Source organism: Mustela nivalis (assembly GCF_964662115.1).
Source record: "Mustela nivalis genome assembly, chromosome: 6".
Taxonomy (NCBI): domain Eukaryota; kingdom Metazoa; phylum Chordata; class Mammalia; order Carnivora; family Mustelidae; genus Mustela; species Mustela nivalis.
In genome coordinates this window covers 18,066,293-18,093,947 of record NC_139025.1, presented here as the reverse complement: position 1 = coordinate 18,093,947, position 27,655 = coordinate 18,066,293, and the positions used below count along the sequence as shown (strand labels likewise).

The 27,655-nt window shown below is 40.2% G+C and overlaps 1 protein-coding gene and 1 pseudogene across 2 annotated transcripts in view; both read left to right on the top strand.

Moving 5' to 3' along the window:
- Positions 1–27,655, top strand: part of SPTLC2 (serine palmitoyltransferase long chain base subunit 2) — a 114,425-nt gene that overhangs the window by 67,806 nt on the left and 18,964 nt on the right. The gene's annotated exons all lie outside the window — the stretch shown is intronic.
- On the top strand, positions 15,473–16,644 carry LOC309866189 (ubiquitin carboxyl-terminal hydrolase isozyme L5 pseudogene; annotated as a pseudogene). The gene has a single exon. The product of its transcript is annotated as a ubiquitin carboxyl-terminal hydrolase isozyme L5 pseudogene (transcript).

Sequence of the window (27,655 nt, the reverse complement as noted above, 5' to 3'; positions counted from 1 at the left end):
GGATGCGGGGCTCTATCTCAGGATGCCTAGATCATGACCGGAGCTGAAGGCAGAGGCCCAACCCATTGAGCCACCCAGGCGCCCCAATAGAATCTTTTTTTAAAATGACAGGTAATTTTCCAGAAAACTGCACTTTTTCTACTTCTTATTTTTGAAAGAACTGGGCCTATTTAGGTGCCTGTTGGTGTAGGAGAAAAAAAGAATACCTTGGGCAGATTGAGATTTAATTAAAATTAGTTTTGGCTCATTTGAATTAATTCCTATAATAGACTTGTTAATGATGTGTTAAATGATCAACTTGAGAATCCCAGGAACTGTCAAAAATTGATTTAGGAGAATTGAGAACCTTTAAAAAAAAAAAAAAAAGCATTCCACGAGTCTCCTGCTAAGGAGGCAGACTATTAAAACAATCTTGGTGGGGGAGGGCGGGCACAGGGAGAATTTCCTGCTTCTCTGCGGCGGAGGGGGGGGGGCGGGGGGGGGCGGCTGACAGCTGTTGTATCCACTTGTTGTGTTTGGCTGATGGGCAGAGCCTGGACACCCCAATGCTTTCTGAGCCCAGGACTGTTGGCTTCCACTTTCTTCTTCATTTATCTGCTTTTACCTAATTTGTTCATTTCACTATTAGAAGTTCATGTAAATAAAAATCAAGGCTTCTAATAAACACAGTTTTTTTTATTTTGTTTTAAAGATTTTATTTATTTGTTTGACAGACACAACAAGAAAGGAAACAGAAGCAGGGGGAGTGGGAGAGGGAGACCAGGCTTCCCACTGAGCAGGGAGCCCCATATGGGGCTTGATCCCAGGACCCTGGGCCCATGATCCAGACCTAAGGCAGACGCTTAATGACTGAGCCACCCAGCTGCCCCTAAACACAGTTTTTTTGGTTACTTATAGCTTAGCATTGTATCTGACACCAAGAATCAGATTAGATTACCTCCTGTCTTTATAATTGACTGCCTAAGATGCTGTTTAAAAATTGTTGGATTCCACATTTATAAAACATTCATCAAGCATCTCCTCTGTACCCTGTGGTGGGTTTGCAGTTGACCAGTGCAGGGTTAAACAACGCATGATCTCTGTCTTTGATAAAATGTACACCATCTAGTGGTAAAGATAGGATTCCAGAGAAGGGCTGGTCTTAGAGAAACAGGCAAATTCTTCCTTTGTTCAGATTCCCCCTTCCTCTGGTTCCTCCTTAAGTGTCCTCTCCAAAAAGCTCCTTCCTTACTACTGAACGCCCTCCCCCAACACACACATACCAAAATCGTAAACGTCCTTAAAACTAGCTAATTATTTGAAACAAACTCAGATCTTATTAATCTTATGTTCCTTATCAATATTTCTAAGTGGATTTTTTCTATAGAAGCTTATCACTCTTTAAAAAAAAAAAGAAGCTTAAGGGCGCCTGGGTGGCTCAGTGGGTTAAAGCCTCTGCCTTCAGTTCAGGTCATGATCCCAGGGTTCTGGGATTGAGCCCTGCATCAGGCTCTCTGCTCAGCGGGGAGCCTGCTTCCCCCTCTCTCTGTCTCTGCCTGCCTCTCTGCCCACTTGTGATCTGTCTGTCAAATAAATAAATTAAAAAAAAAAAAAAAGAAGAAGCTTATCACTCTTGTAAATTACCAGCTATCAAAGGAAAAGAAAGATTTTCCTTTTGTAAATTAGCTTCATCATTATCTAGCCCAAAGGGCTTTTTAACCAATGGTTTAAGCTTTCTAAAGTCAGCAAGCAATATGACCACTTTATGGTGCAGAAATTTGCACCCATAAACCATAGAAGTTTTCTCAATATGGTGTCTCTGAATAGAAGGAATGTGGCTTTCTTGAACTGCATCCACTTCTTCTAAAGTTGCATTAAGGATATTTAATGTAAAGTTTTTTCCAGCGAGATAAACACGACACCAGGCAAAGTGGGTGCAAGGCAAGATTTATTAAAAACGCTCTCCGGCGAAGTTTCAGGGCTCAGGAGAAGGGGAGCCAGGAAAGTTGCGCGGGGAGGAGGTGGGCACCCTCGGGCGAGGTTTCGTGACTCTGGAAAGCAGAGTGGCGGAAGTCGCACCGAAGGCAGGGAGGAGGGGGCTTTTAAAGGGTCTGGAGGGGAGAGCTCAGGGATCTTTTGGCAAGTTTCCCTTATTTGGATATTTCTCCTGCTCGTCAGGGTCCCATTGGTCCACTGGAGCCCAGGGCAAGGGTCTCAAGATTCCTGCTTGTCAGGGTCCCATTGGTCCACGGGAGCCCGGGGCGGGAGGGTCTCAGATTCCTGCTTGGGCCTTTGTTCTCCTGTCTGAGCTCAGGTCTTGTGGTGGCAACTTTTGCCATCTTAAGTAGCCCTTTCTGCCAGCCCAACATTTAACATTTTATTAAAACATTAATATTATTAAATAATATTAACATATTATTAAACCATAAATTATTAAAAATTTATGAACTCTTTCTAATTTTCTGATTTCTGGTCTGCTAACTTCTTAAAACATAGCTAAATTTAGTTGTGAGTGATCAGCCAGACAAATGAAAGCCTTGTGGGGGCATTTACCTATCTGTTTCTCTCTCCTTTTGTGCCTTGTTTGAGAGTTTGTTTGAAGCTGGCTGTTACAGTAAGATGCCCACAGGCAGCAGGCAGGCCTGGGAGCTAACCTTTGAACAAATGTAGACTTGTTCATTTAGTAGAATATTTTTCTTAGTACAAAGCATAAATAAGGAGTTTGAGGTTGTTCCCCTAGGACAGGAAAGGAGTCCTGTACTAGATGTATCTCATTTTGGAGATTTAGTAAGATGATATAAAGAAACTAATTCTTAATTAAAGTACCGTGAGTTGTTTGCTTTTTAAGACCGAAGTGGGTCATTTACCTTATTTATATTTCATAATGAGATTTATTTTAAAGATTTTCCCCCCCAAATTTGATTTATTCAGTTACCATTTAGCTGAAAATTAGGACCGTTCCTTCAGTCTATTCTTACGACTTGATTGAATTTGTGAACCTTATAATCCAGGCTCTGTTTTGTTTGCAGTAGAACAAATTTCTAAACCTCAGCATGATTTGAAGTGCTTTTTTCCCCCAGAATTATTTCGAAGGACCTTGTCTAAGAGACTTGACCCTAGTTTTTCATCAGCTTTGCTATTTATTGCTACAAGAATACGTAATATTTATAAACAAGTGAGAAGATGTATGGACTCTGATCTCCATTAAGAACCAGATACCCTTCTGAAGGCTTGCCAGATTTGAGAGCTTTCTGAAGAAAAATTGATTTAAAAAAAAAATTATCCAAATATTTTACTCCGCCTGCCATCTGCTTTGGTGGTGGAGCGAGGTTCAGAAGAACCTCATTCAGGTATACTCTTGTGGGACTATGTTCTCGAACTTTTGTCCATGGACCACCTTTCATCAGAGACACTGTTAGTGTGGTGGTTCCTAACCTTGCTTATACAGATGAAAGCTTCAAAATTAATCATACTGCTGTTGTCAGGGCCCCTAACAGACCCTCTGAATTTCTAGAGGGTGAGGCCCCTGCAGGATGTTATTTAAAAGCACCTCAGATCTTAATATGTAGCCAGGGTTGAGCACCACTGATGTAGTGCTTGTTAGAAATGAGGATTCTAGTCCACTCTACCGACCACGAAGTCTTAGTGGACAGGGTCCTAGAGTATACACTTTAAAGAAAACTTCAGTTTATTTTATTTTATTTTTCTTTAAGATTACTTATTTATTTATTTGACAGACAGCGATCACAAGTAGGCAGAGAGAAAGGAAGGGAAGCAGGCTCCCCACTGAGCAGAGAGCTCAACGCAGGGCTCCGCTTGATCCCAGGAACCCAGGATCAAGACCTGAGCGGAAGGCAGAAGCTTTAACCCACTGAGCCACCCAGGTGCCCTGAAAATCTCAGTTTAAAATGCAAACTAATTTTTTAAGGGATTTAAGGGCCGTTTGTTTGCTTGAACTTGTTTACACCAAAGGAAACCAAGAGCTTCTCTACTGAGAGGTGGTAATTTGGGAAGGAAAGGAAATTGGAAGGCCAGACATATGGTCTCTTTCTTTTGAAAGAAAAATAAGCGACATGTTGGCTTGTGGAACAGGAACTTGGTGGTAAAACTAAGTTGCCAGCTTTCATCATTTTTGGAAATCTGGACGATTTGATGCTTTCTTCTAGAGAGCTGATGATCCTTGCGCAATGAATCAGAGGCATGGGTGGAGAACTCAGAAATCAATTTGGAGGAGAGAAAGAGAATTAAGAATTCAGAGACCCATGGTTGGCTCTTTAAGTCTAGGTGCATTTATTTTTGTTTCACTTTTTTAAAATGGCCTGTTAATTCAGAATCAATTTTTTTAGTACGGAACCTACAGATGGCCTTGCCCGCTATACACTTTTAAAAGTACAATACTGATTTGTTCATGAAACTCACTATGGCCTTGTCTTCCACCTCTGCAGCTACTGGGTTCATTCCAAGCCTCACCTTTACCAGCAGTTGCCTTATTTGCTGACCCTTGTTATCTGAGGGTGGGTGCTTGAGCACGGTACAGATTTCCTCATTCCTGGAGTTTGGTCTAAAATTAGCTTGTTATGTGTTCAGCCTCAAAGGACAGTAGGATAGTCTTTGGACAAATACAGACTTTCTGTCCTGACAGTGAGCTGGCACCCTTTAAAACTCAGTTCCTTGGGGTGCCTGAGGGGCTCAGTGGGTTAAGCGCCTACCTTTGGCTCAGGTCATGATCCCAAGGTCCTGAAATCAAGCCTGGCCTGTTGGTCTCCCGGCTGGGAAAGGAGTCTGCGTCTCCCTCCCTCGCCACCCCCTCCTACCTCCCATGCGCATGCTCTCTCTCTCTCATTTTCACTCTCGCTCTCAAATAAAGTCTTTAAAAAATAAATAAAACTCAGTTCCTTAATTTTTCAAAGGCACTTGGCCTCCTTTCTTCCTTTTGTTTAGGGCTGTCTGTTTTTGACGGTGCTTTGGCAACCATTCTTTGAAACTCTTGAACATCTTTAAGCCTTAGCCCCTGCTGCTTGGTGCACATCCTGTAGCAGTCCTCAGGAAATCCTAGTTTTGGGCCTTGAAACTGATTAATGGATTAAGCTGCCACTCTCGAGAGAGGGTGGTAAGCGGTGCTTTAGAGAGTCACTGTGCAGTGTGTGCTGTTGGCAAAAACTCTAGGTGCAGGGGAGGGAAAGAGCGGTAGTGATACAGAGTAGAGTCAGATACTCGGCTGCATCTGGTAGGGAGACGGAACACCCAAGTCTGCTTTGGAACAGTGTCCCTAGGGGAGGGAGAGGCAGCTGCCTACTTTGATTTTCATTAGCTTGACAACTGCCTGAGCTGAACACTTTATTTGTTCCCAGTCTAGCAAAAAAGTGGCTGCTTCTAGGAGATACTGGACCTAGCCCCTGACTCATTTTGCTTCAGTGTTAAATAGTTACTGAGCTCCTGCTTTCTGGAAGTCCCTTATAAATATCCCTTTTACAAGAGTGTTCAGTGGAGTACGAAAATTGCTTGTAAATAGTGGGTCAGGGATACATTTATGTTCCTATTCCTTGGGTCTCTTATAAGGACCTTCAAACAAAGATTTTCTAGTGCAATTTAGTTGGTACTTAAGGGGAATGTGTTATTCAAATCAGTCTGCCCTGCCTTCTAGCTAATATTGCCTTTATTTTTGTTTTAGATAACATTCCTGGTTACTTTATCCTTCCTTCTCTGAAATCACGTGAAAAAGCTGAACTCATAAATTGAAATTCCAGCACAGTGTGGTTGTATTGGAATAGCTTCACTGTGTTTTTTTCTTCACATCCCATGCTTTCCTCTCTCACCCTTACTTCCTTTCCTAGTCCTATTTAGTACTTGAAGATAGTTTTAGGCATAGCGATCTTAATTTCAATCTGCAGGTTGAAATTCTGCAGCTGTTCACGTGGAAGTTAAAGAACAAAGGAGGACCTTTAATGGCAGTTGATTGGTGTGTTTAGGCATTCTTTTGTCACTCTCTCCCCTTTCCAGTAAGCTATGAGATCCTACTCCTTCCAGTACTTCCTGACTGGGTACTTGTGGCAAATGTACAGCCTGTTGATCTACAGAGTACTGTGATGAGTGAAAAGTGTTGTCTGCTGCCTTCTCCACCCACTTTAGAGCTGTCCATAGAAGGTGACCACGGATAATTGAGAAACGTGAGTGCTGCTGCTTTAGGAAAGAAACTTAGATGACTTAGTTAAGAATTCATCACTGTTCTGCCAGCCTCTACACTAAGGTATCATCTAGATGTGAAAAGGTAAAAATAATAATATGGAGTGGAAGTTCCTTCGAGGCTTAACCTTGTTAATTATCAGTATATTTCTGTTGGCATGGAAATCAACTTTGGTACCTAGGTACTCCTAAGATTCATAAGGTAAGCGAAAGTTATCAAAATTTGTAACAAGTACTAAGTGTTTGCCTCTATTTCTAGAAAGGTTTTCTTTTCTCCATTAATGGATCTTTACCTTTACTGCACTTACTCAGTTTTTAGTTCTTTAGCATACCCTGGTCTTGTAGGAATGTACAGAGAATATGGCTGTAAGATTTTTGGTCTCAGATGCTGCTGTATGTGATTTGAATAATGTGTACCATTCTGTGATTCCTAAACAGCACCCCACAGATGGCAGGGTGAGGTCTTCCCTCAAGCCCTATTTTTTGCCATTGATGAAGGGTAAAGGAAGTACCTAGCTTTTGTGTTTGATATGGGAGGGGGTTCTTATCTCTTCTTTATAATCAAAACTGTTTAAATGAAGTACAGTAATTGTATGGGTTAGTACTCTTTCTAATTCTGTGCTGATTCTTCAAACATTAACAGTGGGAATGGTGACCATTTGAGGAGAGAAGTAGAAAGGTGATAGTAGAAGATGACTAGCTTTAACAGCAGCTGGGGATTAATTTTAACGTCTGAGTAAAAGTGTGGCCATTGTTTAAGAAATTGTTCTGTTGGGGTGCCTGGGTGGCTTAGTCCTTAAGCATCTGCCTTCAGCTCAGGTCATCATCCCAGGGTTCTCGGATCAAGCCCCAGGCTGGACTCCTTGCTCAGCAGGAAACCTGCTTCTCCTTCTCCCATTCCCCCTGCTTGTGTTCGCTCTCTCGCCGTCTCTCTCTTTAAAGTAAATAAATAAAATCTTCAAGAAAAAAAGAAAGAAAGAAAGAAAATATTCTATTAAGTATCCCTTGAGTCCCACTGGGCTTGGGATAAGTTGGTCAGAAGAATAAATGGCTGTTTCTTGGACAGGATCCTAAGCTTTCTGTGGCATCAAAGCTGCAATCATTATCATAAAGCATTTGCTGGGCTTTTCCTGTTTGGTGTTTTTATAGAAAGGAAGAAGGAGAACGGAAAAGAAGATATTATAAGAAATTGGCTCACATAGTTATGGAGGCTTTCAAGTCTCAAGATCTGCATTTGGCAATCTGCAGACCCAAAAAAGCTGATAGAATTCTAGTCTCTAGTCGAAGTGCCATTAATCTCAGGACCCCGGAAGAGCTGACGCTTCAGTTCAAGTCTGAAGGCAGGAAAAACCTGATGTGCCAGCATCACAAGCAGGACTTCCTCCTGTTTGAGAGGGCCCTTTTGTTCTCCCAAGGCCTTCAAACGATTGGATGAAGCCCACCCACATTAGGGAGGACAGTCCCCCTGCCCCCCCCTTTTTAAAGGTTAATTTACTTATTTTAGAGAGAGCTGGGGAGGATGGCAGAGTTGAGGGAGAGGGGGTCTTAAGCAGACACTGCACTGAGCGTAGAGCCCACCACGGGGCTCAAATCTCACAACCCTAACTCATAACCTGAGTTGAAACCCCAAGAGTTGGAGCTTCACCAGCTGTGCCACCCAGGTGCCCCCCACCTCCACAGTCTTTCCTCAGGTTTACTCAGTCCACCAATTCAAATGTTAATCTCATCCAAAACATGCTCACAAAGCACACCCAAATTCTGCTTGACTCTATGTCTGGTCACTGTGGCTCAGTCAAGTTGACATACAGCTGTCCCAGCATTCTTGATGCTTTTTTAAATACTAACATTTGCCTGCAAAGTTTTCCAGCTCAGTAGAAATAATTAAGTGAATGAATTCTGTACTAGGCCTGTTTTTTCCTCCTCCATATTGTGCTTGGCAGTGAGGACGCAGTTTTGGGTTCTAAACTCTGGTTCTCTTCAAATGTAAACCGTTTTTATAATATTAAGTTAGTTAACTTTATATTTTAGTTTCTGTGTGTTCGTTGATTTTTAGTTGGTCCTGATCATGATGTTTACACCCTGGGCAGTTTGCCAGAAAGTAGATCATCTGTAACACGAATGCATTATTGCTGCTCAGGGATCAGTCTTCAGGATCCAAAATGCACGATTTTTAATGCCAATGTGAATGTATTCATCTATTTTTATTCTTTATAAAACTGACCCGTGCTCATTTTCAAAACCCAGATATCACAGATAGGTCACAGAAAGTACGGTCTCTATGATTGTGTGTGCGTGGATAGCCCGTGTCAGCCGTTTGGCACGTGGTCTACAGATTTATCACTGTCACTCCTTTTTAGCAATACCACTTGATTAGAAGAGTTTGGTAGTTATGGGAAGGAAGAAAATGAGAATGCTTACTGCCTTTTTAGCAGTTACCCGGGTCAGTTTTGATCTAGGGTTGTTGGACTGTACTCCGTAGTTTGGGTAGAACAGAAAACAGGTGAGTCCTGCTAGGATACCTCCGCTACCCTGTGTGTTTATAGTGCTTAAGAAGAATGAAGAGAAGGAAATCACAGGTTGCCTGGGTGACTCAGTTGGTTAAGAGGTTGCCTTCAACTTGGGTCATGATCCCAAGGTCCTGGGATCTAGTCCCATGTTGGGTTCCTTGCTCAGCAGAGAGCCTGCTTCTCTCTGCCTCTGCCGGCCATTCTGCCTGCTTGTGCTCAATCTTTCTCTGACAAATAAATAAATAAGATCTTTAAAAAAGAGAGAGAGAGAAGGAAATCGCATTGCGAGAAGATTGTCAGCTTGCGTGTTCTCTGTAAATGAGGGCACTAACAATGCCTAAACAAATGATCATATCCAAGTTGGCTTGAATATCAGAATCTTGTCATTATGGTAAGTGCAATGTTCCATATTTTTCCAGCATTTCATGTGGGTACCTTCATCTGATAGCACCCCATATAAGACTAATGTATTACAATGTTAATTCTCTCTGAGGTATTAGAAAATGAAACAAAAATAAAACAAGCCATTCTGTTACTGTTCCTTGTTAATTCCTGCCCATGGTTGGTGAGAGTTGAGTCCAGCCAGTTGCCCTCCTCAACTTCAGACCAATGAGATTTGCCCTGTGCCCTGGCAGAACACAGGTAACTCTTGGGCAGGAGGCTCTTTCTCATCTTGACTTGAGCCTTGGCGGTGTCTTCTTTTTCTTTTGTGTTTTGTGTACTGACATCAGTTTTAACCTGTATGTAATGGCCAGCAAATGTGCGCACGTGATAGAACTATCATACACTAAGGAATGGAGTATGCCAGATGTGCAGACACACATTTCATGATTTCTGGAAGTTTCTTCAAGGCAGGGGCTGAGAACTCAGCCAGTAATGATCGGCAAGAAGTAGGATTAGTTAGTGAAGGCCTTTGATACTGTGTCAGGCATCACAGATGTTACTGCAGCCTGGGAGTAGCGACTGGGAATTGTAAGGATAGTAGAAGAAACCGTGGAATTGCCAGAAACCTGCCATAATGACAGGAGATTCAGGAGGAGAAGCAGTCTCCTCTGTGCCTGTCTGAACGTACATCTCCATAGGATTATGCTGGAACACATGTGCTTGCAGATCCCTCACCCTCCTGAAAAGGGTCATGTTATAACCAGATGGCGCAGTCTCTCTACCTAGAATTCTCTCATTTCTAAGCTCAAAACAGTAATTGAAATGAAAATAGGCCATGATAAGGCATTGCTTGGGAAAAGTTACCTTTGACAGATGAATGTGCTGCTTTGGGTTGAATTTTTTGTTCTTCTGTATATATAAAGTGTTTGTAAACAGACCTTCTTAGTTAATTTTTGCTTATTTGTGGATTTTGCATGTTTCGTATATTTTTGGTTTTGCAAATAGATTATGGCACATTTGTCATCCTGATCCCCCTGTGCAACTACACATGTGTATCATTTCCCCTAAATATTGTTAGGGGATATGGTGTTAGTCTTTTCCCGTCTTGGCAGAACTGCCCTTTGTGGACTTTGCCAAAGTTAAATGTTAGCAGTATGGGGCTTCTGGGTGGCTCAGTCATTAAGCATCTGTCTTCAGCTTAGGTCATGATCCCAGAGCCCTGGGATCAAGACCCACATCCAGCTTCCTGCTCAGCAGGAAGCCTGCTTCTCCCTCGCCCACTCCCTCTGCTTGTGTTCCCTTTCTCGGTGTGTCTCTCTGTCAAATACATAAGTAAAATCTTTTTAAAAATAAATAAATAAAAATGTTAGCAATAAGGTAAGTAAGTCTGCTTTGGATAGTAAAATATATTTCAGGAGCAGCTGGATGGCTCAGTCAGTTAAGTGTCTGCCTTCCGCTCAGGTCATGATCTCGGGGTGCTGGGATCGAGCTCCATGTGGGGCTCCCTGCTCAGTGGGGGGTCTGCTTCTCCCTCTGTCCCTCTCCACTCCTCATGGCTCACACACTCTCTCTTCTCTCTCTGTCAAATAAATAAATAAAAATCTTTAAAAATTAAAAAATACGTAAATTTCAAATTCAGATGGAGACTTTTTTGGTTATCTGAGCACCATTACTGCTGTACCTCACTCTACCCCCATCTGCACAGTTAATTGAGAATACGTTGTTAAATTTATTTTATTAGCAGATAAGAGCTGTGTTTGTTACATTTTTTTTAGTCTTTTTAAGGCATATTATTCCTTTAATTGGTATCTGATCTTTCACACATCCAGATAGAACTTCTTACTACTTTTCTTTTATCTGATTTTGGCTCCCTTCCCCCCCAATTAGTTTAAGGCACAATAAGATTTCATTCACTCAGCAATCACTTTTTGACTACTTACCATGTGCCAGCCATGAAGAATGACATAGTATCTTCAAAAACTTCTTAAGGCAAAGCATTCAGTCTTTTGAAATCTCAAAATAAGCGACATTTTCCTAGCATTTCTTAATACCTCCTAACAGCTTCTGTGTTTTATTTTATTAATTTTTATTCTGCCCCTTTTGGCATCTAATTAGGTTTTAGAGGTAGAAGAGTCATTTGTCTTTCTTCTTCTCTTTTTATCTCTCTCTTTTTTTTTTCTCTTTTTCTCTTTTTGCTCAAGATTTCTAGTACCTCCTTAGAAGACAAAGTATATATACTCATCTATTTCCTGGCTTTTTTCCAATTTGAAGAAAGAAGAATAAGTCCTTAAAATATTGTTATAAGTAAAATAATAAAAATAGTAAATTGTTACATATATAAACAAAGTAATTGAAACAGTGAGCTTTTAAACATCATGTACAAGGCATTTTATTAAGCACTTTGCCCGTATTATTTAACTTAATCCTTAAAACAAGCTAACAAAGTAAGTGAAATCATCATCGTCATTTTCAATTCCATTTTGCAGATGAGGAAACTGGGCTCAGAGCTGTTAAGTGACCTAGCCACAACTTTACAGCTAGTTGACAGTGGAGCCAGAACATAAACCCAGATAGTCTGACTTCAGAAGTGTCCAGACTAAAGCTCAGGAGTGAAATTAGGAAGAAACAGTGAAGTTATTATTTCCTGTCTTTCTCAGACCTGTTTTTACTGCTTTGATGTCTTACTTTAAAAATGGCTCTCTGATGGTTTCAGGTTTTAAAACATCAACACAAGCAACTCTGTATGCCTGTTTCAGACTAGGGGAGAGAATCTCTGTAGCCCTGGTAGAGACCAGGTCCCATCCCTGCTATGGTGAGGAGTGGTTTTCAAAAATAAGGGCCTCTGCTTGCCATCTTGAATACTCCAATTACATAGGTAATTGGTCTCATCTGGATGGCAATTAATGGGTGATGTGATGGCAGAGATCAGGGAACACTGGTTAAAACTAGCTTTGGAAAGTCAGTAGTGTATGGTAGAGGATGTAATATATGAGGTGTAGTTATAAATTATAGACTTCTGTGTGTCATATGTGTTTAAATGATGGTAATATCAGCTGTGACCTGTGTTATATGTTAAGAGTGTGATAAGAGATTAGAAAGTGGAGGACTAGAAACAGTGAGGGAAAGCAAGAGGATCCTTTATTTCATCTTTGAAAACTAAGCTAGAGGGTCAGATCATGTAATGTGGAAGATGTAAATGGCACAATTTTAAGGGAACAATACATGAATGGAGGGAAATGATAATAGTGAAAATGTTACTGTGTTTACTATCTACTGAGCACTGCTCTAAGTGTGTAAATAAATTCTCAGAACAAGTATTAGACAAAGTTCTCCTTCCTTTATAAAGTGAAGCAGCAGAGAGGTTAAGCTGCTTACCCAAGGTCGCAAAGTTACAAGTGATGGAGCCAGAATTTGAACCTGGATGTCAAGGTTCAGATGTCAGAATGCTTTTTGTATATGAGATATTTCATTATTATTTGCCTTAGTGTAATTGAATATAGGTAATTCAGCTATAAATCTGAATTAATTTGAACACATAAAAGGGTTTCCATTTTCTCAGACCAATTTGAATGTTTGTATATTTTGGGGGGACATGCTGGGGAGAAAAATGTATTTGCCCTCAGAGTTTGCAGTTTGTTTTGAGGTCAGGAGACAACACACGAAAGGTGTAAGAACAGAAACAGAAACTTATAAAAAGAACAAATTAATGATGTACAGAGTAGAGACATGTCTTAAAAGGTGCCAGAAATTTTTCCATAACCTGATTTTTTTTTACTTCTATCCTTCATCTATCTATCTATCTTTCTTTCTTTCTTTTAACATTTTATTTATTTATTTGAAAGAGATCACCAGTAGGCAGAGAGGCAGGCAGGGAGGGGAGGGGAAGCAGGTTCCCTGCTCAGTAGAGAGCCCCATGCAGGGCTCCATCCCAGGGCCCTGAGATCATGACCTGAGCCAAAGGCAGAGGCTTAACCCAGAGCCACGCAAGCACCCTACCCTGTCCTTCATCTTTCATAGTGCTCTTGGTTCCTATGAAGTTTTTCAAGCTTAGAAATACACAAAATATTGGTAGAAAATAACAAAACAAAATGGAAATGAAAAACAAATTGCTCATATTTAGTGATTGGTATGATTTTCATCTAAAATGCAGAAAAATTTTCCAGGAATTTTTGTTAGTAGAGCTGTGTATTTACCACCAAGCTAATGGTGGAGAAGGACTTAGGGTTTTAAGAGGTGTGGACTTTTTCGAATTTATCCCTTAAGTCTTTTATTTACATAGAAAAAGGTGAGTTTGGGATAAATTATATTGCATTCTTCAAAAACAAAAAAAGTATTTACCTGACATATAGGCTGGAAGATTGGGATGAAATGGGAATGATTGACTGCCGATGTGTGCTGGTTTCTAGGGGGGGAGGCAATAAAAATGTTCTAAAGTTAATGATTATGATGGTTGCATAATTCTGCAGATGTACTAAAAACATTGAATTGCATGCTTTAAATGGGTGAACTGTATAGAATGTGAATTAATATCTCATTAAAAAGAACCTTGACCTCTAGTGAGTGAACATTGTGGTAAAATATATGTAACATAAAATTTTTAACATTTTAGCTAATTTGGGGTCTACAGTTCACTGGCATTAAGTACATTTTACACCATTGTACAACCATTACCACTGTCCATTTCCAGAATCTTCTCATCATTCCAAACAGTAATTAACTTTAAATATGCCAATCTAAGTTTAGAAGTAGTCGGCTTGACCTACTTAATTTTAAACCTTTAGACTTTAAAAATACTTGAGCCCCCAAATTGAGTTTTGTTTCTCTAAAGTTTTTAGGCTTTTCCACCTCAGACATGCTTTTTCTTTTGTGTTCCCTCAAATAATGGCATCACTATTTATGAAGTTGTCCAAACAAGAAATCACTGTTACATTTTCTTTGCTTCTACATTCCATATATTTAATCACCAGGGCCTTTAGATTGTGCCTCCTTATTATCTTTGAACCTCTCTGCTACTCTGTATCCCCATTGTTACTGGCTTAACTTAGACTTCTATTTTCACATGGATTTACTAGTTATAGAAGGATCAAGAAAAAATTATTTGGAAGAATTAAGATAAATTAACAATGCTGAAAATGAGGAGTGGGAGACCTCCATGCAGAGAGTTCAGTGCGGCATGATGACTCTTGGATATCTTTCCTGAGTACTCTAGTCCAGATTGTTCTTCCTATCCAGGATTCATTCATTTGTTAAATATTTATTATGTATCTTCTATGCGCTTTAACGATTTGCAACATTTCTATCTACCCTCAAAATATACCCCCCATCTGCTTTTCATACCTGTTGCTGTCACCCTAGTCCAAGCCACTGTCCTCTCCCACGACCTCTCTGCTTCTGTCCTCACCTCTCTTTAAATGCAGCGGTCAGGATGATCCTGTGGAAACACCAGAGAGCTTTATCAATCTTCTGTTTAAGAATTCTCCCAGGGACTCTTCTGCTTCTCAAAGTCAAAGTCAGAGTCAGAGTCAGAGCCTTCCTTACAGTGAAGACTGTGAATCCCTTGTTATCTGGCCCCTTGTGGACCTTCTGTACCATACACTCCCTTGACTGGCTCTGTTCCCACCTGCTGGTTCACTCTGCCCTAGGAAATGGCAGGTGTGCTTCTTTTTCTGGGCCGTGCACTTTGTGGAGATCGTGTTCGGCTCACCAGGTCATTTCTCACACACCAGCCGAGTGGGGTATTTATTTTCTCATTGTCCACCTCCCACATCGGAATGTACGCCTCTTGCAGGCAGTTTTGTCTCTTTTGTTCCATACAGTGTGTCCAGGGCCTGGATGTCTGGCACACACTGGTGGATACTCAGCATCCGTTTGTTTCATGTCTGTTTGCCTAGCACACGATACATTCTTCCCTTTCTCTGTAGTCTTCCTCGTAAGATTTTTGTCTTTAGTGTAAAGACTATGATGCTACTTCTCTGTCTCTTGTATTTCTACCAAATAGACACTAAAATAAATGAAATTTTTATCCTTTATTTTTATGTACTATTGTTTTTTTAACAGTTTTGTATCTTAATGTTAGATAAGGTTTCAAAAAAATGTTAGTAGTCTCCAAATTCAACTTCTTTAGGTGTTTACCTTTCTTTCTCTTTCTCTCTTTCTTCCTTTATTTCTTTCCTTTTTTTCTTTTAAAGATTTTATTTAAATAAAATAAAATTTGACAGAGGCCCAGTGAGAGGGAGCACAAGCAGGGGGAGTGGGAGAGGAAGAAACAAGCTTCCCGCTGAGCAAGGAGCCTGACCTAGGTAGGGCTCTATCACAGAACCCTGGGATTGTGACCTGAGTCGAAGGTAGACACTTATCGACCGAAGCAGGCTATGGGGGGAGCAGGCAGGATGACGAGGGGCTAAATAAGGAGCTCATTGGCAGGTTTGCTGAGATCACTGAGATCAGTGGCCCGTGGCCGTTGTTGGGAGGTGGACAGAGCCTGAGGTAGCAGCCAGGGCATTCTGTGGCCTGGGCCATGACAGGCAGTACTAGGGAGTGGTGCCTCATAAAAAGGGACCCTAGGATCTTCACGGAACTCACTAAAGAATTTGGTTGCCAAAGAGCCCAAGTGGAAGAATTAAGGAGTTTAGAGCCTGAGAATTTTGAAGAGTTAAAGCCAGTTGATGGGTTAATTTTTCTTTTCAAGTGGCAGCCAGGAGAAGAACCAGCAGGCTCTGTAGTTCAGGACTCTGGACCTGACAGGATATATTTGCCAAGCAGGTAATTAAAGATGCTTGTGCTACTCAAGCCATAGTAAGTGTGTTATTGAACTGTACCCATCAAGGTGTCTGTTTAGGAGAGACTTTATCAGAGTTTCAAGAATTTTCACAAAGTTTGATGCAGCTATGAAAGGTTTGGCACTCAACAGTTCAGATGTGATTTGACACGTACACAACAGTTTTGCCAGACAGCAGATGTCTGAATTTGGTGCAAAGACATCAGCAAAAGAAGATGCTTTTCACTTTGTCAGTTATGTTCCTGTAAATGGAAGATTGCATTAATTAGGTGGATGAAGAGAAGGACTGATTGGTTTCTGTACGCGCCTCCAGATGACTGGGTCAGTGCAGTGAGGCTAGTCATAGAAAAAAGGGTACAAAAGTACGGCAAAGGTGAAATTTGATTTAACTTAATGGGCATTGTATCTGATAGAAAAATGATATATGAAGAGAAGATAGCGGAGTTACAAAGACAATTTGCTGAGGAACCAGTGGATACAGATCAGGGTAATAATATAACTGCTGTTCAGTCAGAGGTTCCCAGAAACCAGATGCTTATTAAAGAAGAAATACAGAAACTAAAAAGATTTGAAAATATCAAAAGGAAGTATAATTATCTGCCTTTCATTTTGGAATCATTAAAGACTCTAGCAGAACACCAGCAGTTAATACCACTAGTCGATAAGGCAAAAGAGGACCAGAATGCAAAGAAAGCACGGGAAGCCAATGAAGAAGATGCTTTGGGATGTGTGCACATTTCTGCTTCTGGACTTACTTAATGGAAACCGTTAAGAGTATAAAGAACCTTGAGGGGCACCTGGGTCGCTCAGTCAGTTTAGTGTCTGCCTTTGGCTCAGGTCATGATTGCAGGGTCCTGGGATCGAGTCCCATATCGGGCTCCTTGCTCAGCAGGGAGCCTGCTTCTGCTTCTGCTTGCTGTTCTCCCTGCTTATGCTCACTTCCTTGCTCACTCTCTCGCTCACTCTCTCTGACAAATAAATAAAATCTTAAAACAAAAACAACAACAACTGGATCTCTTGTTTCTCCTTATCATTAATGAAAAAAAATCTGTATTTGTCTTTGATATCTGAACACTTTGAAGATTTTGAAACGAGTTTTGTATTGAGAAAGTATGGTTTTAATGCAGCTCATTTGAAAAAGACAAAGTTTATAGTGATTTTTTGCTGCAGCCAGGAGAAAAAGCAATAAACATCCCAATTTTATTTTAGCAGACTTTTTTTTTTTTAAGATTTTATTTATTTATTTGACAGAGAGAGAGAGAGAGATCACAAGTAGACAGAGAGGCAGGCAAGGGGGTGCGGGAAGCAGGCTCCCTTCTGAGCCAGACAGATGCCCCTCCAATAGGGATTTAAAACATGTGAAGTGTAAAAAGATTTAGCTTTACTGAAAAAAAAAAAATCTAACTCTTAAAATGTCTTTATCCTTTTTGAGAACACAGATGGTGAAAGAAGAGGTCAGCATTCTTCTCTACTTTTCAAACATAAATCTTAACTTTTTTTTTAAATAAAATTTTTAATTTATTTATTTGACAGAGAGGTCACAAGTAGGCAGAGAGGCAGGCAGAGAGAGGGGGAAGCAGGCTTCCCACCAAGCAGAGAGGCTGACACGGGGCTTGATCCCAGGACCCTGAGATCATGATCCGAGCCGAAGGCAGAGGCTTAACCCACTGAGCCACCCAGGTGCCCCAATAAATCTTTACTTTTAAGGATGATAAAAAGCAACAAAGCAATTCTGAGGAAAACCTCTACCCTGATTCTCTTGAACTTTACAACGAAGCCTCACTCGGAGGTTATGTGTATGTGTAGAGTTCTTCAGTCAAAATCTGTGCCGTCGTACAAAAGAGAGAAAGAAAAGGAAACAGGAGTACATAATTTAATTTCTCAGAAAATGTAAAAGATAACTTTAATATGCCCTTTTGAATCCTCAACTTCTTTGCAATAAATTTTATGTTTAGGAAGTAATAAAGGATCAATAGACTGTGATGGCATCATTAGAATTAATTCTTTTAAAGAAACAGAAAGCCTAAAAAGGAGGAGCATCATGATAACCTACCTACTGATAAACTATATTGATAATTTTATATCACTTTTACGAAAAAGGATTAGATTTGGAGCTATATATATTAACCACTGCCAAGTAGATTGTGAAGTTGAACCAACTGCATTCCAGATGTTCTCCAAAAGGTACACTTTTTTATGTCTTAATCCAGATTCCCCAGGATTCTCATTCAGCCATGTAAACGTGAATGTTTGAAGGAACTACTGGATCATTACTCAAATAAAATTTCATATGCCCTCCCAAACAGGTGTCAATCAGAACAGATAGTATTCTGTGAGCTACAAATTTTCTAAAGTCTCAGGACTGGTTAAAAAAAAAAAAAATGGGATAAGACCTATGTACAAAGTAAGGGTATATAAAAGGCAGCAGACATTTTTGTCTTAAATGGCATTAGGGCTAACTACTCAGAACATATGCTTCAAAGAATATAGCATAAATAAATATAAATAAATAGCAATATAATTGTCGATTTAGCTGATGAGCTTTTATATAACTTATAACATAATCAAAAAAATGTGTTTGAGTCTGCAATTTCAAAAATAACATTTCCAGTGTTAACTGAAATCTTTCAAAATAAAGGACACAAATAGAAATGATGTTCAACCAGAGTTGATCCCCTAACTCATATCATACTCCATTAGATAGCTCCTAATCTTCTTAGATTTCCTGGATATGCTGACATAATCTGTTTTCCTGGGAAAAATAAAATAAAATTACTGCTACTCTTCAGACTTATACTTTCCAATCAATTATAATGGGCTGGAAGAATTTGAAATTGAAGAACTTCTTTCCTTCTTGAAAAGACTTCTTCTCCCGAAGAACTCCCCCCTTCTTAAAGGTCATAATCTCAAAGCAGATAAGGGTTTTCTTAATTGAGGGTCCGCCAAACAGACCAGGTAGCGCCAAGAATGGTTTCAATTAGTTTTTAGGATTAACTGTGAGGTAAGGGTCATAAGGCAGGATAAAATATGGAAAAATATTACCCATCACCTTGTTCTAATTTAGACTATTAAACACATTATTGTGTGTATTTCATATACTTTTTTCCCCCCATATACTATCTCTTTAATACCTTATATCTAAGAACTGAATATAACTACCAACCTTTTAGTTTAATGTTCTGTCCAAATGTCTCAGTTTTGCTACTTGGAAAGTTACTTTTTCCAATAGTTTGCTGTGGTTGGATTATGTTGCTATGTTAAGCATATGTTGCCATTGAAATCTACAATGAGGTTATATCTTAAAGATCTCTTAAACAAATGTTTATATAATATCAGGTAATGAGATCACATGCAAACTACATTTTCAAAGGCTATTCCCATGGTGATTAAGAAAGCTCTTCGTACTGTTCCCTTTAAGGCACAGAAAGTACCTAGTATAGCAAACAGAGTGCCAGGCTCAATAAATGCTTCTTCCCTTTCCTTTTTGTTTCAGTTGCTGTATCTCTAAATATTTCCATGTTGACTACCATCCAGCCTTACCCCCTGATAAGATACTACCTTATAGTCTACCATGAGTGAATGCAAGAATATATTGATTCTTATTAATCTAAACTGGCATTCTCTTATACTAATGGTGCTACATCTGAATCCCATGTTAGGACAACAGCTCAATCTCTTGCCAGCCTGGAAGTATTTTGAGCTGAGGTGAAGAGGGAATCATATCTGCCTTAACTATTGTTATAACAGCAGTTTTGAGAACAGTCAATTATTTGCATGGTAGAAGATCTCAGATGCAAAATCACAATGACACTTTCAAAAGAGACCAGTAGACCTCAGCTGAGAATCAAAATTCCTTTCATGCTCAATACTTAAGCCACAGCATCTTTCCTGCATCAGTAACTTCTGAGAGGAAGAGGAGGCTTAGCAGGGTTGCCCTCCTTCCCCTTTTAGAAACCGGCAGGTTCGAGAGTTATTCCGTGGCCGCGGAAACAAACCAACACCTGGTTCATCTGTTGGATGAACCAAGATTTTAACTCCCTGGTTCTTCTAGTTATTTCTTTTCTTTTTCTTTTTTCTTTTCTTTCTTTAAAGATTTATTTATTTATTTTAGAGAGATGGGGAAGAGCAGAGGAAGAGGGAGAGAAAAACTTAGGCAGTCTCTGCTGAGCGCCGAGCCAGACACAGGGCTCCATCTCTTGACCAAGATCATGACCTGAGCTGAAACCAAGAGTCCGAGGCTTAACTGACAGAGCCACCCTGGCACCCCCACTGGTTCCTCTGGTTTCTAAGACTGTGTCCTTAACCACTGCTCACTGATTCACTCTAGCTTCTATATTAAGTAGGTCTTATACGGGAATCCTAGTTAACAGGAACAAAAAAGGAGAACTGAGTAACTGTTGATGTCACTGAGAGTGCCTGCCCCTGAGGCCACTTGGCTCCTGGATTCTTGGGCCCCTTCCATCTGCTCCTAGGGAAAGAGGTGGTGCCCGGAGACTTCCGTTCATCCTGTATCCTCCTTCGCAACAGCACTTCAGCTGGTCTTAAGGGCTGAATTGCTTCAGGCTTATGCATTCTTTGCTTTCTGACCTAAGTCCCTTGACCTGTAGCAGACCTGACTTATTTTCTTTGAGCTTTGTAGACCACTGGCTTTGAGGCATGAAGGACTCAACCTTCCCAGAAGATAAGGCCTGACTCCATTTGGAAACAGCTGCCAGGATGCCAGCAGGCATCAGGCTCATGTCCACTCAGGAGGAACTGGCTGGACCCGGCTTCTCCTGTATGCAGCCCCCTCCCCTTTCCCGTGCCTTCCCTTTCAAAACACTCGGCCTTGCCCTGGATGGAGAAGATGGTCTTTGAGACGTTAGTCTACCCTCTTCCCAGGTTGCCAGCTTCCTGAATAAAGCAACCTTTCCTTTCCCATCATCACCTGTCTCTCCAGCACCGATCTTCATGTGGTGAGGAGCTGGATCTGAGTTTGGAACTGGTTCTCCTGACTGGTAACACTTCCAAATCTCCATTGCAGGATTTCTAATACTGTTCCACCTTTCAAAGAGGGGGATCTTGGAAAATTTCAGTCAACCATTGCCAGTATTTCTTAGTAAGACTGCTAGTGACTTAACAATTCTTGGTCAAGGCTGTCCAGTGTCCTGAAAAGCATTTAGAATCACCGACCCCTTGGTGATCAATGCCAGTACCACTTCCTCACAGCCCAGACTGCGACAACCAAACAAGCCCCTAGACGTTTCCCAAGTGTCTTAGGAAGGCAGCAGAGTTCTTGGTTAGTTGAGAACTACTATTGGCTCTAAAGTTATTTCTTCACAGGGAGGGAGCATAGGTTTCTTTTCTCTCTAGCCTTAAAACTTAAGTGGGAGATGCATTAGCTGTATATAGATCTTGGGCACGTTCTTACCTCCCTTAGAGTCAATCACCAACTATCTAGAGAAAGATATACATGTGGGGAAATCTGGTATATTTAAAGTATAAAATCACACATGGGAAAACCCAGTACGAGCTAACCAATTGACAGTGTATTAAAAGGTAATATACTGTATGGTTAGGTAGGGCCTCTCTTCAGCAGGCCCTTTCCTTACCTTTCTGGAATTGTAATTCTATTCCATTAATTGACTGTTCCAAATTATTACAGCTTATATCATTGTACTCCCTCATTACTCTCTTTAGTTTTTCTCCTTCTACTGAAATGTAATTCGCAGTCTGTAAAATGCACACCTTTACAGTGTACAATTCAGAGGTGTTTAGTATAGTCACAAAGTTGTGCCACCATCACTGGTATATAATCCACCCCCCGCCCTGAAACTCCAACCACGTTAGCAGTCTGTCCACATTTCCTCTCTCATTAACCTTACTTTTTGTCTCTCTGAATTTGCCTGCGGTGGACATCTCATAGAAATGGAAAAATATACTATGTGGCCTATTGTGTCTTCTTCCTTCCACTTAACACGATGGTCTCCAGGTTCATCCATGTTGTAGCGTGCATCTGTACTCCGTTCTTTTTTCACGGTCTGGGCATGGACACACCGCAATTTGTTCATCCACTCATCAGCTGATGCACACTGGGCTGTTTTCACTTTTTGGCTATCATGAAAAATGCTGCTTATAAATATTCACATACAAGCTATCATGTGGACATGGTCTTTCAGTTTGGTTGGGAATATACCTAGGAAGAGAATTCTGGGTAAGACGCTAATTCTATGGTGTCTGCTTTGGGAGGAGCTGGAAATAAAAATATTAGTTTTCCAAAGTGGTTGGGCAACTTAACATTTCCACCAGTAACATGGGAGCTTTCTGATCCTCACTAATGATGTTACTGTCTTTATTTTAGCCACGCTAGTATGTGTAACGTGGTTTCCTATGGTTTTCATTGGATTTTCAATATCTCTAATGTCTAACAGGTTTGAATACCTTCTCTTTTTTTTGCACTTATTGGCCATTTGTGTATCTTCTTTGGAGAAATACCTATTTGAATTCTTTGCCCATTTTTTACTTGGGTTATTTTAATTGTGTTGTTTAGTTTGAGTTGTAAAGGTTTTTTCTTATCAGACATGATTTACAAAATTCCTCCCATTCTGAGGGCTGTATTTTCACTTTATGGATGAAGTGTCTTTCAAAGAACAAAAGCTTTGATGGAAAATTTATTTTTCTTGCTTGCTTGTCCTTTTGGGTGCTGTAACTAAGAAATCACTGCCTGGGTGCCGTGATGGTGCAGCTGGTCGAGCATCCAACTGATCTCAGGGTCATGAGATTGAGACCCAAGTGCGGCTCTGCACTCAGTGAGGAGTCTGCCTAAGACTCTCTCTCCCCCTCTCCCTCTGCCCTCCCCTGGATGCACATACTCTCCTTCTCAAAAATAAGTAAGTCTTTAAAAAAAAAATGAAAAAGAAAAAGAAAGAAAGAAATCCCTGACTAATCCCACAGTCATGACGTTTTGCATCTATGTTTTCTTCTAAGAATTTTGTAAATTTAGCTCTTACATTTAGGCCCTTGATCCATTTAGAGGTTTTTTGGGTTTTTTTTTTTTAAGATTTAAAAAAAAAATTTATTTGACAGAGACAGACACAGCAAAAGAGGGAACACAAGCAGCAGGGGAAGTGGGGCAGGGAGAAGCAGGCTTCCTGCTGAGCAGAGAGCCAGATGCCGGGCTTGATCCCAGGACTCTGGGATCATGACCAGAGCCTAAGGCAGACACTTAACACGCCACCCAAGTGCCCCTAGTTATTTTTATTTTTTTAAAAATATTTTATTTATTTATTTGACAGAGATCACAAGTAGGCAGAGAGGCAGGCAGAGAGAGAGGGGGAAGCAGGCTCCCCGCTGAGCAGAGAGCCCGATGGGGGGCTCAATCCCAGGCCCTGAGATCATGACCTGAGCTGAAAGCAGAGGCTTAACCCACTGAGCCACCCAGGCGTCCCCCTAGTTATTTTTGTATATGGTGGGAGACAGGGGTCCAACTTAATTTTCTTTTTAAAGATTTTATTTTATTTATTTGAGAGAGAGAGAGTGAGAGAGAGCATGAGAGGGGAGAAGGTCAGAGGGAGAAACAGACTCCCCATGGAACTGGGAGCCCAATGCAGGACTCGATCCCGGAGTCCCGGGATCATGACCTGAGCCGAAGGCAGTCGCTCAACCAACTGAGCCACCCAGGTGCCCCCAACTTAATTTTTTCCATGTGGATATGCAGTTGTCTCAGAATCATTCATTAAAAGAGACTGTTCTTTCCCCACAGGGCTGTCTTGTTGAATACCAACTAATCAGAAATTAACAAGTTTACTTCTGGACTCTTAGTTGTGTGTGTGTATGTGTGTGTGTATTTTTTTTAAAGATTTATTAATTTTAGAGAGAAAAAAAGAGCAAGCAGGAGAAGGGGCAGAGGGAGAGAGAGAATCCTGAAGCAGACTCCTCGCTGAATTCAGCGCCCAACACAGGGCTGGATCCCAAGATCCCAAGACCATGACCTGAGCTGAAATCAAGAGTCAGACACTCAAATGACTGAGCCATCCTGGTACCTCTATATTCTTCGTGTATTTCTCAGTCTATGTATTTATACTTATGCCAATACGACACTAGCTTGACACTACAGCTTTGGGACATGAGACTCCTCTAATTTTGTTTGTTTTCCAGTTTGACTATTATAGATCTCTTGCATTTCTAAATGAATATTAGGATTTGCTTGCCAATTTCTACAAAAAGAGCAGCTGGGATTTTGAAAGGGATATTGTTGAATCTATAGATCAACTTAGGAAGTACTGTCATTTAAAAAAAAAAAAAGATTTTATTTATTTATTTGACACAGAGAGAGAGAGAGAATAAGTAGGCGGAGAGGCAGGAAGAGAGAGGCAGGGAGGGAAGCAGGCTGCCCACTGAGCAGAGAGCCCGATGTGGTGCTTGACCCCAGGACCCTGGGATCATGACCTGAGCTGAAGGCAGAGGTCTTAACCCACTGAGCCACCCAGGTGCCCTGCAAGTACTGTCATCTTAACAATACTAAGTCCTCTGACTCATGAGCACAGATACCTTTCCATTTGCTTAGGTCTTTCTGCTTTTTTTGCACATTTTTTTCTTGGGTAGAACGCAGTAAATATTGTCAAAATATTGAGCTGGATTGACAAGGCAAGGCAAAGCAAGTAGTGAATAAACACATTTAGATAAAATGATACAGCTCCTAATCTCAGTAAGAATAAATAATGTTTCTTCCCTCTCTAATTCCCCTAGAAATGTGTTTTTAAATACATTAAAATGTGTTGGAAAGGTTATACTGAGTGTTGACAAGACTATGGAACGCTCAAGATGTTACTAGTGAAACTGTGAACTGAGACTTTGTAAAAATGGCAATATATGTTGAATGTAAGCTTATGTCTATTCTATGACCTGGCAATTTCATTCCTAGGTACAAGCATAGAACAGAATTGTGTGCCATAAGATAATACAAGACAGCCACTCTGAATAACAGCCCAAATCAGGAAATGACTAAAAATGTCCATTAGCAGAATGAATAACTAGTAATATATTCTAACAATATTTATTGTTTGATACTAGGTAGCAATGCAGATGAACCATATTTTTCCACCCAAATGTGCACATAAATCTCAGAAGACATAATGATGAATAATATATACCAGATTCAAAAGAGTGATAATATGTATTGCATGGATGTTCCCATTTATATGAAGTTCAAGAATAGGCGAAACTAATATACAGTGATAGAAGTCAAAATAGTGTCGAAATTATCTTTAGCAAGGAGGAATGGAGACTGGAAAGAGGCACAAGATAGCCTTCTGGGAAACTGGAAACGTTCTAATCTCATGATCTGATTGGTGGTTAGACAGGTGTATTCAGTATTCACTGAACTGTATGCCTAAAGATTTGTGCATGTTATTGTAGGAATGTTAATACTTTAAGTAAAAATAAGCATTTAAATACTTGGAAAATCAAAGGAAGTTAAAAAAAACTGGAATGAGATTAAATTTCTGATAACTCAATTTATATCTTAAAAATATCCAACTACTATATAATAATCACGCTTAAAAAAAATCACCCTTTTACTTAAAACACACACACACACATACACACACCACAGAATTATCTAGATATTATGGGGTAGTCTCAGGCATTCTCCTGCCAGCCTTTGTTATTTAAGACAAACCTGGAAAAATATTGAAATTTTTGGTGCTGGGTGTCCCAGGAATTTCTAAGACAGGGGAAGTGTTATGAAAACAGTACTTACGGAGTTAAAGCCCTTGCCTAGAGGCAGGAAATGAAAGCATAAAGGGGCTGGCCCTTCCTTTCTCTTTTTAAAAAATCATATGAATGAAGGCACAAATCAGACAATACTAACCATACAAATATTTATTTTCCACCTGTGCATCTGCTTTCATTCTCACAAAGTCATTTTCCCTGGATATTTTAGTATTGGGTTTTTCTTCTACATATTTTGTAAGAGGGAAAAACTAAGGAAAGGCTAGCACAAAGTATTGCTAACAAGTCTGGTCCTCACTGCCTACTGGACGAATGCCTTTAGGAGAGCTATGGGGCATTATAATTGGAATTAGCAGCGTGTGATGGGGCACAGAAATACTCAGCAGAGAACAAGTTAAAAATGATGCTACTGTAGGAATGCAGTAGGAGCAAGGGTTTGCCAGAGAGGTGAATTTGGGATTAAAAAAGCTTAAACATCTCTGGGTGAGCGTAATATTATCAATTCATAGAAAAACAGAGTCTCTTGAGACTGTGTTTTCTAAGAAAGACTCAAATCTGAAAACCTGACCATGAAATATGGTAATGTTGGCAAAATATTAATTTCTTAGGTCTAATGCTTTTGATAAATTAGAAGAGAAGGATGGGTTCTTTTGGAAAGTGGAGGGTTTGACTTTGATTTTAAACTGGGTAAAGCTGAGCAGAGGGAGCAGATGCACACAGTTCAGGGAAGGCCGGACTTGCCCCAAGACTTAAGATATTCCTGAACTAAATAAACCCTAGGTAAACAGAACATTCCTTACATGTGCAAGCATATCCTTTAATGGGGAGAATTGCTGGGATTCCTGACTCTACTTAATCAGGAAATCAGAGTTCTAAAAATAATTTACTTCTTCCAAGAAAGAGGAAGTGTGCTGGCAACTGAACATTTAGATTTGATAACCAACAGTAATAAAAAAATATTCTGAAGTCTCTGGGGTTTTCAGGAGCCTAAAGGAAAACAACTGAATGTTGAATCTGCATTAAACTGATCCTTACTTCTAAAAAAATATGTACATCTATAAAAGTCTCAATAAAACATGTTTGTTTCATTGAATGAAATGATGAACTATATAAAGATCATTTATATGAACCATATAAATGATGAACTATTTCATCAAATTCAGTATTGTCAATTAAAAGAAAAGTGCTCAGATTTGAGAAAATGACCAATTTATATTGTTCACCAAGAGTTAAAACTGTGCATATACAGTAGTTGTGTGCGGATTTTTTTAAGTCTGCTAAAATTGGGGCACCTGGGTGGCTCAGTGGGTTAAGCCTCTGCCTTTAGCTCAGGTCATGATCTCAGGGTCCTGGGATCAAGCCCCGTGTCAGCCTCTCTGCTTGGTGGGGAGCCTGCTTCCCCCTCTCTCTGCCTGCCTCTCTGCCTACTTGTGACCTCTCTGTCAAATAAATAAATCAAAAATTTTATTTTAAAAAAAAGTTAAGATTTATGTTTGAAAAGTAGAGAAGAATGCTGACCTCTTCTTTCACCATCTGTGTTCTCAAAAAGGATAAAGACATTTTAAGAGTTAGATTTTTTTTTTTTTTTCAGTAAAGCTAAATCTTTTTACACTTCACATGTTTTAAATCCCTATTGGAGGGGCATCTGTCTGGCTTACGTGGTAAAACATGCGACTCTTGATCTTCGGGTCATCAGTTTGAGCCCCATGTTGGTGTAGAGATTACTTTAGAAAAAAGAAAGAAAGAAAGAAGAAATTGCGATTAGACCATTCTTCCAGCCCATTACAACTTGCTGCAACTCTGTGGTAAGAAAACTCCTTAGAAATGAGCTAGCAGAGTGGACTTAAGTAGCGATTACACTTCTTGGCATTAGTATTAACTAGTATTTTATTTTACTTTTTTTAAGGATTTTATTTATTTGAGACAGAGATGGCACACACAAGGGAGAATGTGGGGTGGGCAGAGGCAGAAGCAGACTCCCTGCTGAGCAGGGAGCCAGCATGGGGCTGGATTCTAGGACCTTGGGTTCAGAATCTGAGCTGAAGACAGAAGCTTAGCCAACTGAGCCACCCAGGTGCCTCTTAACTAGTATTTTAGATGATATTTAATTAAA